Source organism: Saimiri boliviensis, chromosome X, assembly GCF_048565385.1.
Source record: "Saimiri boliviensis isolate mSaiBol1 chromosome X, mSaiBol1.pri, whole genome shotgun sequence".
Lineage (NCBI taxonomy): Eukaryota > Metazoa > Chordata > Mammalia > Primates > Cebidae > Saimiri > Saimiri boliviensis.
The window spans coordinates 112,988,987-113,011,219 of NC_133470.1; the positions used below are offsets into that span (position 1 = coordinate 112,988,987).

The window sequence follows — 22,233 nt, forward strand, 5'->3', positions numbered from 1 at the left end:
AGATGAACCCATATCCTTATTTTCCAAACTTCTTGAACTGTTGTTGTGTTGTTTTTTATTAAAATGATGATGAAGATTATGGTGATGATGCTAATGATGGTGATGATAACCCTTCAAATGTCTGCTTCCCATATTCATTTACAATGGACCTGACATGTATGTTTTTCTTTGGGCTTTTTCTAAGACCAAGTAAAGGAAAAAGACTATAAGTGTTTGTCTTTTCTCAGCAAATAGGGTTTCTATTTAAAGCATGCCAGAATTTGCCTTTTTAAAAGGATATTTCTTATCAAGGGATATTAAACAGATTACTGTGGGTTCAATATGAAAGGTAATCTTTTGGGATTTCATGAATAAAATAGAGGTCAAGAGATTAAGATGGATTATAGGTGAAAGGGATCAAGAATCAGAAATACCATTAAATTTAAATTTTATATTGGTAGAAGGGTTTAGGATGAATTAAACTTCTGAGGTCCCAACTTCAAGATGTGTTACTGAGCCTGACTCAGAGAATGGTATTTCCAAGCATGCTGGGTGCAATTACCATTACATCTTAAAAGTTATTGCTTGGTGTAATAATTATCACATTAATTGATTCATCCTATTTGTGAAATGTTAAAGTAGAAAAAAAGTCTTTGGATTTGTCTGGGAAAGGAAGTTTGAAATGTACACTTCAAAACATGTATTTGCTGGGAGTAAAGATGTAATAGGTTCAGGTTCAAAAGATAAACTGCACATATAAAGCTTTTGGTTATTCCAATTGCTACTGTAATTATTACTTGACTACAGAGAAAGAAATTCATTATATAACTCATTTTTTATGCCTCTGACAGGAATTCTAAGATTCAATAAAGGAAGAAACTGTCCATTTAGCAAATGTTCTTGGTCGTCCATGCTATGATTAATTTATTCAGTAATCATTTATTGGGTACTTGCTCTATGCAAGACCATATGCCAAGCACAGAAAAAAATAGTCATAGCTAACTTTGTTGATTGTTTATTATGTGTTAGGCACTATAGGTATTTTATATGCATTATCTCATTTATTCTTCTTGCAACACTATTGTTATTGTTTTGCAGATGAGAACATTGAAGCTTAGAGACACTAGTTGACTTGCCCCAAATTACATACCTCGTAAGTACCAGAGCTGGTACTAAAATACAAGTCTGTCTTATTCTAAAACCTTACATATTAAACATGAAGTCTGTGGCAGAATCCCCATCTTTAAAGAGGTTTCACACACCGAATTGTAAAACAATGTGCATAAATGCTACAGTTATCGTTTGTGGAAAGTTCAGAGGAAACCACGATTAATTCTGCCTGAAGATTTTACACAGGAGGTGACATTTTAGTTGGTCAAGGTGACATTTTAAAAATATGATTTGGATATGGGAAGGAGGGAATTCTTCTAGCTACAACAAATAGGATGAAAGAAAGTATGAACCATGAGCTAGCCTGACATGTTTAAGGATTTAAATTTAAATGATTTAAAATTTAAATATTTAACTGTTTTAAATAATGTAAATTATTTAAATATGTAAGATGGTTGGGATTGAGGTGTTGGGAAGTAGTAGGGATGATAGGGGAGATATCAGAAGTAAAACTAGAAAGGTAAAACAGGACCAGCTTGTTAGATACTTTGAATGTTATGGGATAATTTGTAGGTTTATTTTTTAAGTAGAAAAAAGCCCCACTAAGAGTTTTTAAACAGAGTGGAAACGTCAGATGTATATCTGTGTTTTCAAGAGAAAACTCTGGGAAAAAATGAGGAGAATAGGTTGGAGATGAGAAAAAGAATGCATGTTGGGAGACCAGTTAGAAAGTTATTGTAGCAACTGAAATAATACAAGAGAAGGAGCAGATTAGGAATGGGGATAAGTGTCTGTTGGGTTGAAGATGTCCTAAAAGAGGGTTGACTGTATGAGCTTAGAGTTTGGAAGGATGTTGGGACAAGAGATAAAGACTTGAGTATCATGTAAGTCATAGCATGGAAGCTTTTGCAAAAGTGAGAAAAGGGCCAAGAAGAATGTCCATCATTTGAGGGCTGGATACAGGAAGACTAGCTTAAGAAGGCAACTGAAAATAAAAGTACAGAAATAGGAGGAGAATCTAAAGAGAGATCCCATCACAGAAGTCAGAGAAGGAAAGGGTGGTCAACAGTATCAAATAGTTATAGATGTGCTAATCAGAATGAGGATGGAGAGCTGACCACAGGACTTGGCTGTTAGGAGATCACTGGTGTCTGAATGAGAACAGCTGCAGCAGAGTGGTGAATATGGGAGGCAAATCTGAAGAACAAATTGACAAGGTGAGAGGACTACTCTTCCAACACATTTGGCAAAGGAATAATGACCTCATGTACTTTTGGCAATTTGACCAAGGGTCTGCAACAAAGCACCTCTGCACTTTCCCATCTTTGAAGAGCACCTAAGCTGTGTATCAGTAAAGACCATGCCGGATTCTAGGTTTTCAATTTTGTATTTTAGGATCTTTGTAGTATGGAAATTTTTCATTTAGATTCCTGCCCTATGCTCCCTTCCACCCTTGTCCTGCCCCACATTTCCAGCCCTTCTCATCTAACGGCAGATCAGTCAATCATTTGTGTTGAGGTGCTTCGAGAAAACCATCTTATGACCTTGAGAAACTCTCTGTTCCCTGCATAATGTTCACATTGTTTTTCAGAAAGGGGGCCTTCTTCTGAAAAAGCATTGCTGATAGAATGCTAGTGGTTAAAAAGGCTCATGTCTTTTTGGAAATAGCCCAGAATATTTTAGACATTTCTAAATCCTTGGCATGTCTGCTTTCAGCAAGCCCAGAACACAGGAATGTTTTGACAGGTTAAGAAAATGCTAAGATGTCACTATATTGGTCTTCTTGGCTGATGAAGCATTGGTCCTTGTAGCATTCAAAGGCCATAATGTAGTTTGTATGTTGAATTCATCTGCGTATCGGTTGGCTTATTATTTAAAGCAAAGGAAGAACAAATCAATTCCTTAAGTGTCAAGGACATTCCTGACAAAGGGCCGAATGGAATGGGCAGGCTCAGTGCCATCAAAGAGTCCAGTGAAATGGAAAGTAGTGCATTGTGCTTACAGATTCCTTCCAGATCAGTGGGATCAGTGGGAACGCTCCAGCTGTCATGCTTGCTTGTTGGGCTTTCCCAGCCTGGAAGCAGGGCAGGCCAGATAGTGCTTTGGGGACACATCGTGGTACCAGGGGAGCTTCTTTGGTGGCAGAATGACCCACATAGAATTCAAAGTAGATCTCAATCACTGTGCTTAGGAGCCCCAAGAGTACACAAAGTTTTAAGTCAATAGGTAAATGGGGTGAAACAAGATGTTAGGCTGTTGAGCAATTTGATATAGATCTCTTTGTGCGCAGTATTAGATAGGAAAGTGGAGAACAGTCAGAACAACCCATGACATCAACAGAAACGCAGCTATAGTCAGCATATTAATTTTCAGAGTAAGACAAGACCTCAAGGATCATCTAGCCCAGTGGTTTTCAACCCTGGTAACATTTAAGACTCACCGGGGAGTTTTTTAAAAAAAATACTGATGCTCAGCTAGGTGCAGTGCCTCACACCTGTAATCCCAGCACTTTGGGAGGCTGACGCATGTGGATCACCTGAGGTCGGGAGTTCGAGTCTAGCCTGACCAACATGGAGAAACCCCGTCTCTACTAAAAATACAAAATTAGCCAGGCATGGTGTCACCTGCCTGTAATCCCAGATACTTGGAAGGCTGAGGCAGGAGAATCGCTTGAACCCGGGAGGCGGAGGTTGCCGTGAGCCAAGATTGCACCATTGCACTCTAGCCTGGGCAACAAGAGCGAAACTCAACTCCGTCTCAAAAAAAAAAAACAAAAAACAAAACAAACAAACAAAAAAAACCAAAAAAAAAAAGAAAAAGAAAAAGAAAAAATACTAATGTTCAGGTCTCACCCAATATCAACTAAACTAGAAATCCTGGGAACAGAATCTAGCATCAGTTTTTGTTACAGTTTTCCCAGGCAATGCTCGTGAAAAGTTAGGGAGGAGAACCTCTGCTCTAGCTAAATACCATTAATTAAAATAATGGTGAAGCTGAGATTCAGAGGGGAGATGTTTTCTTCTAGTTCCTCTGGTTGGTGGTATTAGATTCGAGACTAGAACAAATGTTAATAGGTTAGTGATTGAGCAAGAGGAGAGTTTCTTAGAAGCCAATTATTACCTTCATTTCAATTTCTTGCATTTTTGTGTTATAATCTCAATTCACAAGGGTGCTAATAACACGAAGACATTAAGGACATACTCTTATATACATGTTGAGAGAAATAGTGTTCATTCATTCATAAAATATTTTGAGTGTCTGCTATGTGGTAAGTCCTGTGCTGGATGCTATGGGGGCTCTTTGGATGGAATGTTTTAGAGAGGGTCATCTTGGCATTCAAGGATCTCTGCCTGGGAGGCTGAGATGAGAAGAAAGACAAGATAAAGCCATGGATGAGTTTCATTTCCTGGGAAGGTAAATTAGCTTTGTTAATAGAGAACAGCTCTGTTTCTTGGTCACACGATCTCCCCTCATTGCATAATGAAACAGTGATATTTAGCATTTGTAGGAATGCTTGCAGATGTTCATCATTTATGACATTTAGGGCATGGTGAGGGGCGCTTAAGTAAGAGAGGGCTTGGAGCAATGTTTCACTATCACCGGAGGGGTTGGCGTCATTTTTGAGAAAGGGAATGTGGTTTGGGGAAGTAGTGCATTTTCTTGGAAAAATATCAATTTTTATAGTATAAAAAGGTCACGTATACATTGTTTACACAAAGTATGTATAGGAAGGTCATATATACTTTGGTTTGAATCCCAATGTCCCTTGTTATGAGCTGCATGCCTGAAAAAACAACTTTCTGTGCCCCATTTTCTTTGTGTAAGATGAAGATAAAAGTGTTAACATCCACCTTATTTCTCTCTCCTCCTCTCAGGGATCTCATGCCTCCTTTTGCCAAGGTTGTAAGGAACAGGGTTCACCTTTGGCTGTAGCCAGTCATTGGTCAGGGAGGAAACTACAGGTCTGCAGTATCCTGGATATTCTCATACATGTGTGTTTGCATTTTAAAGTTTATATAAATTATCTTTCCTTTCTTTGTTCCCCCTTTAATATCTTCACCTGGGTTTCCACACAGTACCTTTCTTAAGGCATTCTGTATGCCCCCCTGGAAGGCCCCACAGTGCTGATACTTAAAGCCCAATATAAACTGTATTTCTACCTCCTTGTACTATGTCATTTTAACATGAGGAGTTGTTTAGATTTATTGGCTACCTTTTAAATACCTATGCATTCCTTCCAGGGTAATAATCCTTACCCTACATGTTTTCCAAGCTTTCACAAACCGTATTTTGCTTCTGTGATATAAATTATGGGAAGAATCACATGTTTACTTTCAATTTTATCTTAGAAATGCAAGTTGATGCTAAACTGACCTGTTGTGTTATTTGTAGTTTGGATTCCATTTTTATGTGTGCAAGCTTGTTTTTTAAGGGGGACCAAATTTACTTATTTCAAAAATAAAGTGAAAATTTGAATGCACTGACATATTTTATCATCATTTTTATCCCATATCATTTAACATGCAACAACTAATATCTACTTCACAGAATTGTTTTCAGGGTCAACAAAACTATGAATGTGTAAGTGCTGGGCACATAGTAGGTGCTTTGTAAGTGCCGGTTTCCATGTACTCATTGAGCATCTCTGAAAACATCATATTTCCTCATATATTTGGAGGGTATTGGAATGTTCAAATAGTCTTCTATGACACTATTTTCTTCTTATGAAAGAAAATAAAAACCCTCATGGGTTACCATGAGGTAGGAAGTCACGTCATCCCTATTGGATAAATGAGGAAAATGAAACAACAGAATGTGTCTCCCTCAATGTTACCAAGAGAGTTAGCAGAGTCAAGAGTAGAATTCAGACCTTCTGATTTCAGACATGGGGCTCTTTCTGCTTCCCTTTAGCACAAGGAGGAATCCCTTTATATTAGTGCCAGGCTGACAGTAGCCAAGGTGCATTGGGAGAAAGAGTGAGCTTTTACCTGAGGTAGAATGAATGAGTTATCTCTTAAGATACAAATAAGGACAGCAAGCAGAAACTCATTGTGTATTTACCTGTATCACAAGGCGACCACAAATTTGTATCTCCAGGAGTGCTGATTAACTATCATCATTCTTCCTTACCTATGTTCATTAACACCTTTCAGAGGCAATTCTTCAAGCTATCGATATATGAAGACTATGAATGGTCTGACCAGGCCTTTGTCATGGGTTGAGGCAGCTCAAGCTAATCCTGTTGTGGGTTGTTTATTCCCCCTGTCTTTTCACTCCCGGTTCAATAGCTGACTCACCATATGACCTTGAACAGAGGCTTTTGTTCTAAACCCAGCCCTGGAAGCATGAGGCTAAGAATACAGACCCACTCCCAGGGCACTCAGGTGGACTAGATAATTTCTGCTTTTCAGATGTAAAGGATTTTCTGGTGAGTCCCATAGGGCTGAGGATCCCCTGAGGTGATGTGACAGGGGGCTGGGCCATCATGCCCACAGCCTGTGTCTGCTGTTCACATCCAAATCTAGGCTGCCTGCCAAGTGCTATTTTGGAAACAGGGCTCATGTCGTCCATCTTTTGAAGGTCGTGGACATTCTGCTCCATGGGAATACATGGGGCACAGTGAACTGAGACAAACCTCAGTGTCACTATTACAGTTTTAAGGAAAGTAATTATGGTCCATAGTCATGGCCATGCCTAGTGCCTGCTACCCAGTAGCTTTCAAATTGTGGATAATATTCACATGGGAAAGCACAGGAAGCAACAAACCAGCCTAGGTTCCAGCTGTAGCCCTGGAGCAAGGACCCAGAGGCCGTTTGCTGTGTCAGGCATTACTCTATTATATTAGCTGTTGGATCTTGTGGAGGTCTAGGGATCTCACAGTCTGGCCTTCAGGACAAGGTATGGAAGCTATTTACCAACTGGTATAGGAGTAATAATATTTTGATTACAGCTGTGTATTACTGGCCAAAGATCAGCTTTATGTTTGTTTACTGAATAATGGATCAGATTATCTGGAATTCTTTACATTATACATCGATTGAACGAGGTGTTTATTGGTATTGCCCTTCTCATATACACATCTTTTCAGCAGTGCAGTTGTTGATTGTTGAGTAAAGTGAGGTCTACTTCTTGAACCTGCAAAGAAAGTGGGGATTCGAGGCAGGCACATTCTAAAACATTTGTAAGGAAGGCAAGTTTATAGATGACCTAGGAAAAATGCACTAACAGTTTAGCAGCTTCACTTTGCCTCAGACTCGGTTAAGAAAGGTAGAAGTGCAAATGACAAAGCAAGAATCAGGCCAAATACACAGCCTTCTTGGGGATGGACAGCTGCCTGTGAATGGATTCTGGGCAATGCTAATAGGTTATTTGTAAATTAAGCAATTTTTCTGTAAGTTGGTTGCTTCCATCCTCTAAAACAGCCAAGGCACCCCCTCTGTGCTATGTTCAGGGTAAAGCAGGCAGCCATTTCCACTGTGTAATTGGAGGTGTGTCAAGACACGCCCCCTTACACACAAGTGCCATCTCCTCCAGCCTAGTACAAGCTTAAAATGCTATTATCAGAAAGGCATTCCTTGCCAAGCAAACTGCTCTAATTTGAAGGGGCAAGAATTTAACTCACTGTCAGCCACTATCACTTTACCACACAATAGCTCATTAGCCCCCAGCCGTCTCTTTGGAAAGCAGACAAGGAGCCCTCAGAGGCCAGATTTAGGAAAGATTCTTGTGATGGGAGAAAGCATGGAGTCCCTAGGAGCCCTAAATTACTAGGGAAAAGTGGGTCCCAATGATAGGGGTGTAGGGAGAAAGGGCTATGAAGCAGGAAGGAGAAGGAACCCAAACACAAGCTTGGTCCATTTGCCAGGCAAGTCCACTTGCACAAGCAATCTGAGGTCACAGTATTCTTTCTCTGGAGAAGTCTAATTAAAGAAACAGTAATTTCCAGTAGGAATCAGCATCATTAGATGCTTTCTTAGTCTAGAAATCAGGACTCTAGACTAGATGTTTTTTGTTTTTGTTTGTTTTTTTGAGACAGAGTCTCGGTCCGTTGCCAGGCGCCAGGCTGGAGTGCAATGGCACGATCTCAGCTCACTGCAACCTCCACCTCCTGGGTTCGAGCAATTCTTCTGCCTCAGTCTCCCGAGTAGCTGAGACTACAGGTGCGTGCCACCAAGCCCAGCTAATTTTTATATTTTTTAGTAGAGGCGGGGTTTCACCATGTTGGCCAGGATGGTCTCGATCTCTTGACCTGGTGATCTGACTGCCTCAGCCTCCCAAAGTGCTGGGATTACAGGCGTGAGCCACCGCGCCCGGCCTAGACTAGATGTTTTTATTCTGAAAACACAGCTGCAACTGAGAACAGTATGTTAGAAAGTCAGACCCCATCGCAAGTCAAATGGTGTTGACAGCCTCTAATAAGCTGGATAACCTGAATGGCAGCTCCTTGTCTTATCCTCAGTCATCTCGGAAAAAGCCTCCACTGGCATTCATTAACTTCTTCTTTCCACCAAAGTCTAACCTCCCAGCTTTCTCCCAGATGCCAGGGCATACAAGCTGATGCCATGGGCAGGCCTTTCAGGTTATACCCCCTAATTTAGCATCTTTGGAACAATGTAAGATTTCAAAAACTTTTAAGCACAGAATTTTTGTCATACTATGTGTTGCTTTAAAAGCTTTCTTCCTCCACAGTTTAATAATATGGCCAATTTCCTTAACTCCTGTTTTTCTTCCCCTCCCCCAAGGAATAATATCACAAATGAGCAGTTTGCAATCTGTTGGAAATAGTTCAGATGAAGTTCTTTTATCTTGGGGCCCACGAAAATGGTGTCTCAGTACTCAGAGACCTAATTTGGTTTTAGGCTTTTCGCCAGATCGGTATCTGTTGGGCTGGCTTGCACTTAAGCAAGGAGGGAGAGAGGTAACGGTGCACATGAAATTAAATGTGGGGTCTCCATTCATTGGAAATCCTCTCACCACACATACCCTTTGGAGTACAAGTACTCTGTTGCTAAGAGGCAACTGTTTAGTTGCCAATGTAACTAAATCTGCTGGGGCCACACTAACTCCGGAATTAGTGTATTGGGCCAGTCAGTTACCATAAAATGACAATGCAGAGCAATGCTGAGGAAACGAGACACAGCTAAGAAAGGCATGAGATATTGGGGAAGCTCTGAGAAAGGGGAGTTTGTTTGGGGAAGAGGTAACCTGCAGTGGTAGGAAATGCCTGGTCGGCTGGTGTCTCTGTGGGTGTCTCAGGTAATTTGGAGAGGGTATTGAAAGTGGGATAAGGATAAAGCTGGTCTGCTTCCTTCTTTTGCTAATGCCTAGGACAGGGAGTTTGTCTGTCTGTTGCTTTTTTCTTCCACCCTCTTCTCCATTATCAGGGTGTTCCAGGTTCTTACAGGGCTTTTTCCTTGGCTGTCTTAGGAGAGGCCTGGCTCTGGGGACTGGCTGGGTTTTCTCAATTCTCCTGACTCATCCTGCAGACTCACTGTCCTCTCCAGTGACCTTCCGAAGGCCCTGAGCTCACAGCCTTGACTTTGCTGGCTCAGGGAGGTCTCTGATGAGGGAGAGTTTGCAGCTGACCTATGGTGCAGTTTTGTTGGCTTTGCAAGATCTGAACACTACTTGGGGGGGAAAGCCATCGCAGAAACATCCATGGTCCCTGTCAGCACCTTTTGCCCTTTAGCAGCATCACATAGTACTAAAAGGCTATTTGAGGAGTTACACGTTAGTAATGAAGTGCAATTGTCCAGTGGATTCTAGGCTGACCGCCTGAGACTAGACCAGACCTTTGAACACCACTTCTGTTTTCCTTTGAGACGAGGTATTTAGTCCATATACTTAATAGGTTATGGCACTTCATTGTAGTCTCTCCCTACACACATTTCTGGAAGAAAATCAGGGGAGAAAAAACCATGTGTGCTTAATGGAATTCCTTCCCCTACCACTCTTTTTCCTGTTTAGAAAGAATATTTATGCTCTTCATAGATCCTTAATTATGATCTTCCTTCTCCTCAGTCGTGCTGGTGGAAGCATAGGGTTAAATGGAAGGTACAAGAGATTGCTAGCCAAGTCTGCACTTCATCCTCTGGTCCTCCCCCTCAACCACGGTCTCCCACCCCCTCTATCTCTGAGAAGTGCCAACCTTGCCAATCCCCAAAACCCCACTCGGTGTGAGCAGAGATGCAAGGGGAAAGGGGGCACTGTAGCTGTTGACTGTAGTTTGCCCCACTGACCCAAGAAACTGAAGAACCCAGTTGGGAGCAGTGCTAGGAAAGGAAAGGTTCTCTGCAAGCATCGCTGGAACCTCACGTCCCTTCCTTCCCACAGCGCAGCACACAAAATTGCTAAAGAGAGGAAGAAATGTTAAAGTCACATTCCAATACGGTTGACTGCTGATTGTCGTGCAACTGTGATGGAATCAGTTTTGAAAAATAATGATGGCAAAAATCTCCAATTCTCTTGCCAAGTTGCTGAGGTAGGGGATGCTGGGGACTTGAGGTTCACTTATTTCAGTCTCACCTAAGCTTTTTTATGTTTGAGAAAAATCAACAGGAACCTGAGAAGAGAATGATATGAGCAAACGTATTTATCTCCATGTTTGATACTAAGTTTTCACTTATTTTTGTGTGCATTAGAGGTTTGCCGTCATCTGTGTTTTTCCTTCTAGAGGGCAGGGGTCAGCTCAGCTTACTGGCTTTGGCGGATATGTAGTACAGCACCAGGCACAAAGCACAAAGCAGCCTGTGACTGGGTTTGTGCTGGCTGCTGGAACCAAGCCCTGGAACTGCAGCCCTGGGTTAGGTCAGCAGTTGGCTTTTCTGGACAGATAAAGATGACATTGGGCGTCCTTGGATTCTCTGATTTAACTTAGCCATAATGCATTTTGCATTAGTTTGGCTTGCCTTTGTGACCAGCTGCATCTATCTCTATGGCCCTCAGAAAAAGAGTTCACATTTTCTGACACACTAGGTAGGTATTTCACTACTATGATGTGAGCAACTTGGGGGCAGGCCTTGCCTTTTCGTCTCTGTGTACCCCAGTGAGTGTTGACTCCTACTTAGCAGAATTGAAGGGCTACTTCAGTATTGCGACATGGGAGTTGATTCAAGGAAACTACCCTCTGAAGATAGTAACTACATTAAAACGGACAGCAACATTTCCTCCCTTCCCTGAACTAATGATGCCGACATCATAGTGTTGTACTGTACCAGGGGAGGAGGGGAAAGAGAGAAGGAGAAAAGGAATGAATAGTTTGTGAACTTCATATTTGTAACAGAAGATTTGGGTATACTGCCTCATTTAGTTCTCACAGTGGCTCCCTGATGTAGGGATACTTGTTCTCTTTTTATAGATGAGAAAACTGAGTCAGAGAGGTAAAGTGGCTTTACTAAAGTCCTACAGTTTAGCAAGTGGGAGAGCAGATCTGCCTACCTATGTTCTCCTGTTATACCTTGAGGTGGCAGCAGGATTGGGTGGACAGTTTAGTGGGACTCGTTCTGTGCGTGGTTCATAGATCCCAGTTATGTAAGGGCAAGAATTTCCCCCTATTTTATAGCCCAAGTTTTTTAGGCTAGTGAAATATCAATTGTCGAAATATAGTCACTTGGTAGTTTCCACTTAGGAATTTTTTTTTGTTAAATTTTCAGTCAACCTTGCCAGTGTAGCTATAAAAATTTCCCTCACTGTCACCTTTGGGGCAACTGCTGATTGTCTTGGTATACCCTGGAGCAGTGTACCTAAGAATCCAGATTCCTGAAGCCCCCCCACCACAGACTTGGTTTCTTTAGGTCTGAGATAGGGCTCCTGTCTTTTGATGCCACTGACAATACAGAGAAATAGTGTTGCATAGCAGCACATTAGCAAAGTGTATGTCAGGTTTTCCTCATAAAAGGGACGTGCTGTTAGATAGGTTTTGGTAACTGAGTTAAGAAAAATAAATCGATTTCTTTCCTTCAAGTCCCTCTTGGAGCCTTTAATAGGTTCATGTGCATTATGAATGTTCAAGAGGAGGTTACAGTAGGCAAAATCATTTAGTGGGCTCTTTTAATCCAGGGAGTATTTTGTGTTGTAATAGGGTCTGGTATACAGTAAGCACTCAACTAATTGCTATTTATTATGGAGACTACTGTTCCCTGTTTTAGACTTGATTTCAACTGTGAGAAGGGAAATATAGTTCAACTTCATTATTTAGGGATAAATTGATGTAAGATCAGTCTTAATTAGGATAAAGTCTGGGTTACAGAATGTTCTTAGATGCACATTGAACTTTATATAGGGACCTTTAAAAGCTAAGAGAGGGCTGCTGAGATATTTTCCATATGGTCGTGCTGCAGATCCTATGTCCTGCTATAATTAATAGATGCAAAGAATGTGAACTGACCTTAACTCTCTGTTTGCCAGTAAGTGCTTCTAAAAACCTTAAAAGCTTATGTTAAGTAGGTTGCTAATATTAATTAAATTAAAGGAGACTTTCCTTCTTTGAAAATAAATTCAGCTTATCTGTGTCTGAGCATCCCAAATTCAGAACACTAGGCTTGAGAGTTTTATTGCTTTATGTAGTTATTCTCAAACTATACTGCGCATAGAAGTGACCTGGGATACTTATTAAAATGCAGATTCCTAAGTCCCACTTTCAAGGCTTGGGCTTGGGGATCTGCAAATTTTAACAATTATTCCAAGGGATTTCAATGAGAAATGCTGATGGGTGTTTCTGTTTGGGGAGGCTATTAAAACTTTCAGGCCACTGATTCTAGAGGGACTGCCTTCTGGTACTCAGGGGGAGATCTAATGGGATGGAAGAGTTAACTCATTGTCTTAGAGAAAGCTGCCCTGCTGCATATGGATAAGTTTGGACGATTTTGCATTTTGTGTCTATTTTTTCCCTTTATTTGGCCTGAAAAGAATTTTGGAGATTGCCTTCAACCTGTTCCCTTTCTCTGCTCTTAAAGCTAAAAGTGATCGGAATGCTGTAACCCTGTGTTCCACAGGATAAAAAGCTCTGTGTACAGAAAGTTACTGTTGGCACTGACACTGGGAGTAGCTTTCATGATTAAAGTTTTAATTCCAAGGAAACAATATGGAAATGATTCTTAAACTAAATTTATTTCCTGCCTTTTGCTGGTTTGATTTTTACTTCATAGTGGAAAGAGCCTGAACTGTAGAATCAAATCTATCTATATTAACATCCCAGCTCCGCCCTCAATAGTAGCATGACCTTGGGAAATTTTCTTAACTTCTTAGTATCCTTTTTCCCTTCATCTATAAAATATGTTTAAAAGTAATAACCTCATAAGACTGGTGGGAGAATTAAATGAGGCAACTTATATAAAGCACTTGGCCCAGTTCCTGGCACATGGTAGATGCTCACTAAATATTAATGCTCTGTCATACAAAAAAACCAATGCAATTCTACACCTAGGTCATTTTATCTGAGCAAAAGATCCTGTAGACCATCAGTACTCAACGTTTTTGACACCAGAGACTGGTTTCATGAAAGACAATTGTTCCATGGACCACCCATGGGGAGGTGGGGAAAGAGTTCAGGATGGAACTGTTCCACCTTAGATCATCAGGCATTAGTTAGATTCTCATGAGGAGCACACAGTCTAGATCCCTCACATGTGCAGTTCGCAATAGAGTTTACATTCTTATGAGACTCTAATGGTAGCACTGATCTGACAGGAGGCAGAGCTCAGGCAGCAATGCAAACTCACGGCTCACCTGCCATGTGGCCTGGTTCCTAACAGGCCATGAAATGGTACCAGGGGTTGGGGACCCCTGCTGTAGACACTCGCACTTCTCTAGGTCTTGGTGTACTTGTTTGTAAAATGGGGCTAATGATAGTACCTATGGCATAAGTTTGCTGAATAGATTTAAGTGACATAATATATGTAAAAGCATTTAGCAAATGCCTAGCATTTGTTATTATTACCAATATTATCATTACCCATCATTTTCTCCTTGATACTACAAAAACTCCAAAACTAATAGAACAAATGGTGTTGCTTTGGATGAAAGGCTGTCAGGATGATTTATTGTTTTTATAAAATGTTATAAGTAATTATTAATTTGTGCCAGAAACCTAAACTCTTTGTCACCCGCACATTACCTAGAGTTCTTGATAGGTAAATTGGCATTTTGTTGAACCCATTTAAGCCTGAGGTTGTGACAATGCCATATAGTAAATTTTTAAGATACTACTCTCAGGGTAATATCTTAAAAACCCAAAAGATGAAGATGCTTCTAGGGAAGTAAACATTCTGATCTTCAAAATGAGATGCCACAATATTACTTTTAAGGGCAGAAAGTTGGGATTTCTGATTTTAAAATAAAAGGCAAGTTGTCAAGAATATTTGAGTTTGCAATCTCAAGGTAGGATTTTTAAAGCATTTTATGTAACAATTCTGACAATGTTTACTCGCTTGAAAAATAATCTATATTGTTTCTTTTCCCAGAGACCTTAGGATCAGTTGCTTTACCTATAGCAAACTTTCATGATCCTGTCGTTCCAAAGATGGTGCCTTTGTACTTAACGATGTGAAGTTTTCCAGGGCAGTGCTGAATCATCAATGAAAGATAACTTTATGCACAACATATTTTTAGTCATGAGTAAATTTTATTTTATTCTAACTCTTAAAAATTGGTAAACCTTATATGGCATATTTAGTGGTTCTCTAGTATCTTGAATACCCAAGTCTATCAATTTGAATGCTCTAGTCCTTGACAATGCTCATTAACACTATATGATACAATAAAAATCAGCCCATCAAGCTGACTTTGAGAAGCACTTAGGTCATATGTGGAGTATATGTGCATGTATGAGAGAGAGAAAAACGGATAGGAAGAGGGAGAAAGAGAGGAAGAAAGAGCGAGAGTGGCAGTCAGCCATTGTCGTATTTCGTATAAATTAACAGTTTTTGAATTTTTGACAGAGATTTTGGGGGCTATTGACTCAGCCACTGACTCTTACAACTTTGGAAAAGTCGCTGAATTTCTCCCATTAGAGGAAGGATGACAGTATATCATGGCTTGTTAAGACACTGGCATGTTTATATTCCATGGATCAAAAGAGCTCCTTTGTGTGCAACGTCTTTCAAATTCATATATTCTTTGGTGATAAATTAGAAAACAAAATCTTTGCTACTTTTTTATGTGTCTTGCGTTGGGAGCAGCTTAAGGACCCTAACCCCCACTCTTGACTAATTTCCTTAGCAGGGATAGGCATTTTCTACCCTGTATACAAACAGTTCACTTTTTCTGACCTTCTCATTACTGGCATATATTTATTGTATACTCCTTGGGCTCAATAATTACATCACTGCCTTTTAATTGGGAGTAGGGAAACTTCTTTTTTTTTCTCTTTTTGAGATGGAGTCTCATACTGTAGCCTGGGCTGGAGTGCAATGGCACAATCTTGGCTCGCTGCAACCTCTGCCTCCTGGGTTCACGCAATCCTCCTACCTTAGCCTCCCAAGTAGCTGGGATTACAGGTGCACACCACCACACTCAGTTAATTTTTTGTATTTTTACTAAAGATGGGGTTTCACTATGTTGGCCCAGCTGGTCTTGAACTCCTGGCCTCGTGATCCACCCGCCTTAGCCTCCCAAAGTACTGGGATTACAGGCATGAGCCACCCTGCCCAGCGGGGAAACTTCTTATTCAGTGTGTTTGTGGGGGATGGCTTGTAAGATATTGATAACCAGTCTTTTGCCTGGGGTCTCAGGCAACTCTCGGCAGTATCATATATAACACCTAAAGTATGGGTGAAGGAAAAGAAGTATCAATAGAAATTGTGCTGTTTTAGTTTTTTTTGAGTGTCTTTAAGTGATGTTATGTTATATAGAGACACATAAGGGTTCACTAAAGTATGATAGTCTATTTCTGTGTAACATATGAATTCAGTATTAAGCTGTCAAATATATTATTTGTGACCCTTTGTTGACGACATTGGTGAATTCTGGCTCTCATGGTTGGTGATAATGCCTTCATTTGGCTGAAAAGATTGTTTCATTTTCTAAATATCCAAATTAAATGGAACAGGATGAAGGATTTTTGATCCATGTACATTTTTGAAGGACTAATATTAAGCATAAGCAACAGGATATTGTTCTAAAATGTATCTGACGTCTATTTTAGAGATAGGAACAGTGTAGCATCTAGGTATTTCAAATACGCATACTCTTAGATAAAGAAGAAAAGCAAGCATATATTAAACATGGAAAAATTAGCAAAGGCCCAACCTTATGAAGTTCAGACACAAATCCATTACTGTAACACTAAAGTAGACAGGAGTAGCTACAAAACCTTCAACATTAAAAACATGATAACATGTTAAAATCAAATAACTCACTGACACTCAGAGCCATAGAATGTTTGATATGAAAGGGACATTAGTTATTACCCTGTTTAAACTCTTCATTTTACTCAGGAAGAAACTCATGCCCAGAAAGAAGGAGAACATTTTTGCCTAATGTTACAGGCAAAAAGGGAATTAAATGGAAAATCAGAGGAGAATCAAGAAAGTGAAGTGTCCGCAGAAGCTAAGGCAAAAGAGACTTTGGGTGGATAAAACCACTGTGTCAAACACACCAAAGAGATTGACAAAGATAAACAATTGAAAAACAGCTCTTGGATTTGGCAAGAACAATACTGGTGAACTCAAAAGAGAAATGTTGGTAGATTAGTGAGAATAGAAACAGAGTGTAGGAGTTAGGAACAGAATGTGGGATAGGAAATAAAGGCAACTCACACAAATCTCAGATTAGGGGATTTAGGAAGCAAAAGGAGGAGGATGGCAAAAAAAAGGAGCAGGTTGAAACTTTTTTTTTTTTTTTTTTTTTTTTTTTTTTTTTTTTTTAGATAGGGAGCTTTGAGCATGTTTTTGAAAAGGAAGAAAAGGAATGCTGGATCCCAAACTTTCATGTTTCTATGATAGAAAATAATGAATCATGGAGCTGATGAGCCTCTCCAAACCAGCATCACCTACTAGACAGAAAAATAAAAACAACCCACAGCAAGACCCAACTCCGAACTCGACAGCATTTAAGCTAGTAATAGTGTAGAAGTCGGGGGCTTCAAGGCTATCTAACGGTATGTTCAGAGGTAACCCCTAATCTATCTGTCATTATTTTTGACAACTATATGGACTCAGTCCCTCCCTGACACAACCTGAAATTCATACTGAAATCTTACCATTCCATTTGTTAACCTTTTTCTCCCGTAGTAAAATTGAAATATACCTTGGGTATATTTTTCAAAAAGCCACCATACATATTTACTCCTGGTTGGAGCTAATTAATTAGGGAACCTAACTTGAAGTCCTATTAACTGGGCTAAATTGGGACAGGCTTGAAAATAGGAACTCTTCTGAAATTATGAGCATGGAGCTAATCTCTTTGTGCTTACAAATCTCGATCAAGTTCTAGGTGGGCATTTCAGTTGCTTGACAATTGATATTCTGGCTGGCACTTGAATCAGTTGTTTAGTTATCTGCATAGATGAGTAAGATAGTTGAAAGTTGTATTGGTGGCTGCAGACCTGGTCAGCAGTATTATGCATACAAGTGTTACACAGCCATAACCAAGAATATACACATCAAAGGTCATCGGGCTATGACAACATTGGAGATTTGAGGTTGAAAACGTACTTAAATCAAGCATGCTGTCATTATGCCTTTGAATGATTATCTCATTTAATTATCAACAGCCCTATGTAGTAGATATTATTATCCCTGTGTTACAGTTTGGGAAATTTAGATTCAGGGAGGTTGAGACTTGCATAAGGCAATATGGTTAGTTATGTGGCAGAGTTGAGCTATAAACTCAAGTCTGACTCCAGGTTGTTACACATTCTATTACACTATCAATTTAGGGCCTCCACCGTTGCTGTCTTCCCTTTCTATATAATTTTTACCTCTCACTGAAACCTGTATCACTCTCTTCAAGAATTCCATGCCTGTGGGCTCCTTTCCTATTGAAATCTGCTTTCGTGATAAGATCTGCTATAGAGTTGCATGCTTTGCATTATGAATTTAGGCAGTGCCACCTCTTCAAAGGGAATTTTTATCATATATTTTCAGTGTAGAATGAAAGTCCCTCTGTTAAAGAAGCTCTGGTGCCAGTGAGCAGGGGTGAGAGCTATTTAGGAACGGGAGTCAAAGGCTCCATCCCAGGACCTGTGGCATCCAGCCAGGTAAGCAGCACCTCTTCCGCCTGTGTATACCCAGGCTTTATAAAGCAGGCACGTCCCACTACTAAGGATAGTGGTCTTTGGAGAAAGGGAGTCCACCCCTGAGGGGAGGTGGGAAAAGATGACCTTTGAGGTCCTTTATATCCCAGAGATTTAATCAGCCTATGATTCAGTGACTCAGAGGGGTGAGCAATTATCCAGTGATATCAATTGGGAGAGATCAGGCCAAAAAGAAATCTACTTTCTGACTTCAATGGTTTGAATTACCTCCTTGGAAACACCCCAAAATAGCTCAAATCTTTGCTTCATTTCATCTAATCATCCTCCGAGTTTCCTTGTTTCTGTAGGGAGAATCATCTTTCATTAAAAAGCGGTGGTTGGCGGAGGTGGCTAAAATCAGAAATTATTTAATATTAGAAAGGCCCTTACAGGATCTTTTGATTTTACAAAGGATCTAACTGAAGCCCAGAGAAAGCATGGTTTGTTAGATACAGAGTGCGCGCTGGAACCCAGGACAACTGGCTCCCAGCCCAGGATTCTGTTTAACCTTTCCTGCTGTCTGGTAATATTCTTTTCAAAACTCATATTTTCATTTAGTCCCTGGTAAGACCAGAAAAATGCAACCACCAATGCGAGGTTTAGCAAGGGAAATGACTGCCTCTCTACTCAGTCCCTTCCTGCTGGGGGCTTTTTCTTGTGAACAACTTGATACCCCAATAAATTTATCCTGGGATGCATATATTTAACTAGAGATGACCATCTTCCATTGTCTGCTTTTCCAGTTGAGGTGGCTTCTGAGCAGCAGCAGGAAGGCTGGTCTTCAATAGTGTTTGGTTTGTGTGTTGGTCCTACCTGTAGGGAGGAAGAAGTACTGAGTTTGAAGCTGGGTGATCTGACCTGTTGTGTCCCAGGAGGGAGTTCCTACCTACTTGAATGGTTCAGATTGTGGGCTTTGGAGGCCTTACCCCTTTTGGTCTTCTCTTGTCAGAACTGTTAGGTGGATGGGTCCTTGGCCCTGAGATGATTGACCTAATGACTAGCACATTACCTCTCACCAGAAAACTCAGGCTTTTCTCCTGCTTGCCTGCCTGCTGCTTCAGCTTAATTTACATAACTCACCTTAATCTTAATGGTGGCGACACATGCAAATAGCACATGCATTTAACCAGGAACAAGCCCCACTGAAGTAGAAGCCTAATTTTTACACAGCAGTTTCAGCAGAGAGAATCTCCTTTGCTGAATCAGAAAGAAAACAATAGCTTACTGGCTGGGCACGGTGGCTCATGCCTGTAATCCCAGCACTTTGGGAGGCTGAGGTGGGCAGATCACACGGTCAGGGTTTCAAGACCAGCCTGGTCAACATGGTGAAACCCTGTCTCTATTAAAGAAAAAATACAAAAAAAAGGCCGGGCGCGGTGGCTCAAGCCTGTAATCCCAGCATTTTGGGAGGCCGAGGCGGGTGGATCACGAGGTCGAGAGATCCAGACCATCCTGGTCAACATGGTGAAACCCCGTCTCTACTAAAAATACAAAAAATTAGCTGGGCATGGTGGCGCATGCCTGTAATCCCAGCTACTCAGGATGCTGAGGCAGGAGAATTGCCTGAGCCCAGGAGGCGGAGGTTGCGGTGAGCCGAGATCGCGCCATTGCACTCCAGCCTGGGTAACAAGAGCGAAACTCTGTCTCAAAAAAAAAAAAAAAAAAAAAAAAAAAAAAAAAAAAAAAATTAGCTGAGCATGGTGGCATGTGCCTGTAATCCCAGCTACTTGGGAGGCTGAGGCAGGAGAATTGCTTGAACCTGGGACCTAGGAGATGGAGGTTGCAGTGAGCCGAGATCACACCACTGCACTCTCCAGCCTGGGCTACAGAGCGAGACTCTGTCTCAAAAAAAAAAAAAAAAAGAAAAGAAAAGGAAACAGTACCATACTTTGGAATTTGGGCCCTTTCAGCATGGTATAGAATGGTATGGTGGTTAAGAGAAGGTGCTGGAGCCAGGCTATGTTCTTCTCTAGCTCTGTCATTTACCAGTTATGTGGCTAGGCAAGTGACTTAACTTCTCTATGCCCCAGATTCCTCATCTGTGAAATAGACCTAAGCCACAGAATTTTGATGATTGAAATAATAAATAAATGTAAATTGCTTAGAAGGATGCCTGGTATGTAAGACACACTATGTTAGCTCTTATTATTTTCAGTACTATTCCTAGCAGTATCTACAAAGCAATCACAAAAAGAACAAATGAAAGGTGTGGTCTTCTGCAGTCCGTTGAAACTGCTGCTGTTTAGGTTCATAGATTTTTTTTTTTTTTTTGCAAATCATAATACTGAGGTAATTTTCCTCCACCATGTCTGTTAACATCACCATGGTCCCTTCTTCTCTAAATTGAAGTTAAAATTTTGTCTTGCATAGATAATCTTGCAGACACATACATTTTCCACAAAGAGGGGAACAGTCCCGTTGCTGCAACAGAAATGAATACTGTGCTGAGTACATAGAAAGTGAAGGGCCCTTGTAAATAAAGTAGCAAATTAGCAGTGATTTTGCCAGCAGTTTTAAAACAAATGGATTGAAAGAGATTTCAATAACTACATGACTAAGTTAGAGCTGCACTTGAAGCATTTAGTAAATGTGTCATTTCAGTATTGAAAACAGCATCTAATCAAAGGATGTTTATAATTAGACATCACATATAATATCTCTCAAAATTATGTTCCACCAGGTGAGATGCCATTTCCTGGAACACTGAAATCCACTGTTTGTTAGGCCTTTGTTATTATTAAAAAGAACAGGTTGGGGGTATCAAGAGAGACTCAGATAAATGAAAGTGCTTAATTTTAATTAGAGGGGGAAAAAAGCCACACACAATATGGGTAGCCTGTATGGAGAACCTTGTGCCAGTAAAACCTGCTTCCAAAGGTATGACTCTATATTAATTTAAATCAGACAGACATTGGCACTGCGTTCTTTTATTTTTCATTAACATTTTGATTTAGAACAACAGATTGCTGCAGTGAGGGGACAAGATCAGCAGCCAGTGAGCCATCTGCTGAGCATCTCACTGATGACTCTACTAGCAAAAGAAGCCAGTGACTATGGAATATATGCAAGAGGGACACACACCATTAGATAACTGACAGGATAAAAGATGAGAAACTTTGCCGGGTCAGAGGAGACAGAGATGGAGAAGGCAAAGCACAGCCTATTCTGATTGGAATTTGAAAAGATCCAAGTACTTGCAGCAGGCCAATAGGATGCCATTCTATGGAGGATTTGCTTGCAGTGTTATTTTTTCCCTTTGAAATTACAGGTGGAACAAGGAAAGAGAAGTGACAGGATAAACACCCAATAATTTGCCATGCTTCTTACGTGGGTTATATTTTCCGGATCAGTAAACATTTACCCCTTTAGACATCTTGAGCCATTTGAGATAGAAATCTTTCTAAAGTGGAATCTCTCCCAGCGACCATCCTTTTAAACACAGTAAAGCACTGGCATACCAAGGCGGGGGCAGTAGGAGTGGTCTGTCTGGGGTGCAAACAATAAGAGGCTGTGTAGTGTGTAGAGAATTTAAAGACAGTAATAAACTGTCTACTTGCTTTTTTATTGTTATGCACAGGCATTTCTAAATATCAGTGGAAAAATACTCTTCCTCCCAGCTGGGATGGACCTCATATATCACCCCTGCCCCATAGTATACCAGTGCAGTAGAATGAATGGAATTCAGTTTTCTATGGATGATTCAGGGTCTTCACTGGGAACTCAAACTCCAGTACCGAGTTTGTTGTCCATGAGGCTACTCGGCCTCTTAGACCTATTTGCTCCTACATGAAATCATCCCAGACTGTGATGCTTTTGTAGTTGGTGATTCTGCATGGTGTTCTCTTACTGTCAGCTGTCACATTTTAGTATGGCTGCTTTTAGGAGTGCTTCATTTCTAATATGGTGTCTAT

At 40.6% G+C, this 22,233-nt stretch overlaps 1 protein-coding gene across 4 annotated transcripts in view; it reads right to left on the reverse strand.

Moving 5' to 3' along the window:
• Positions 1-22,233, reverse strand: part of GRIA3 (glutamate ionotropic receptor AMPA type subunit 3) — a 330,401-nt gene that overhangs the window by 286,366 nt on the left and 21,802 nt on the right. The gene's annotated exons all lie outside the window — the stretch shown is intronic.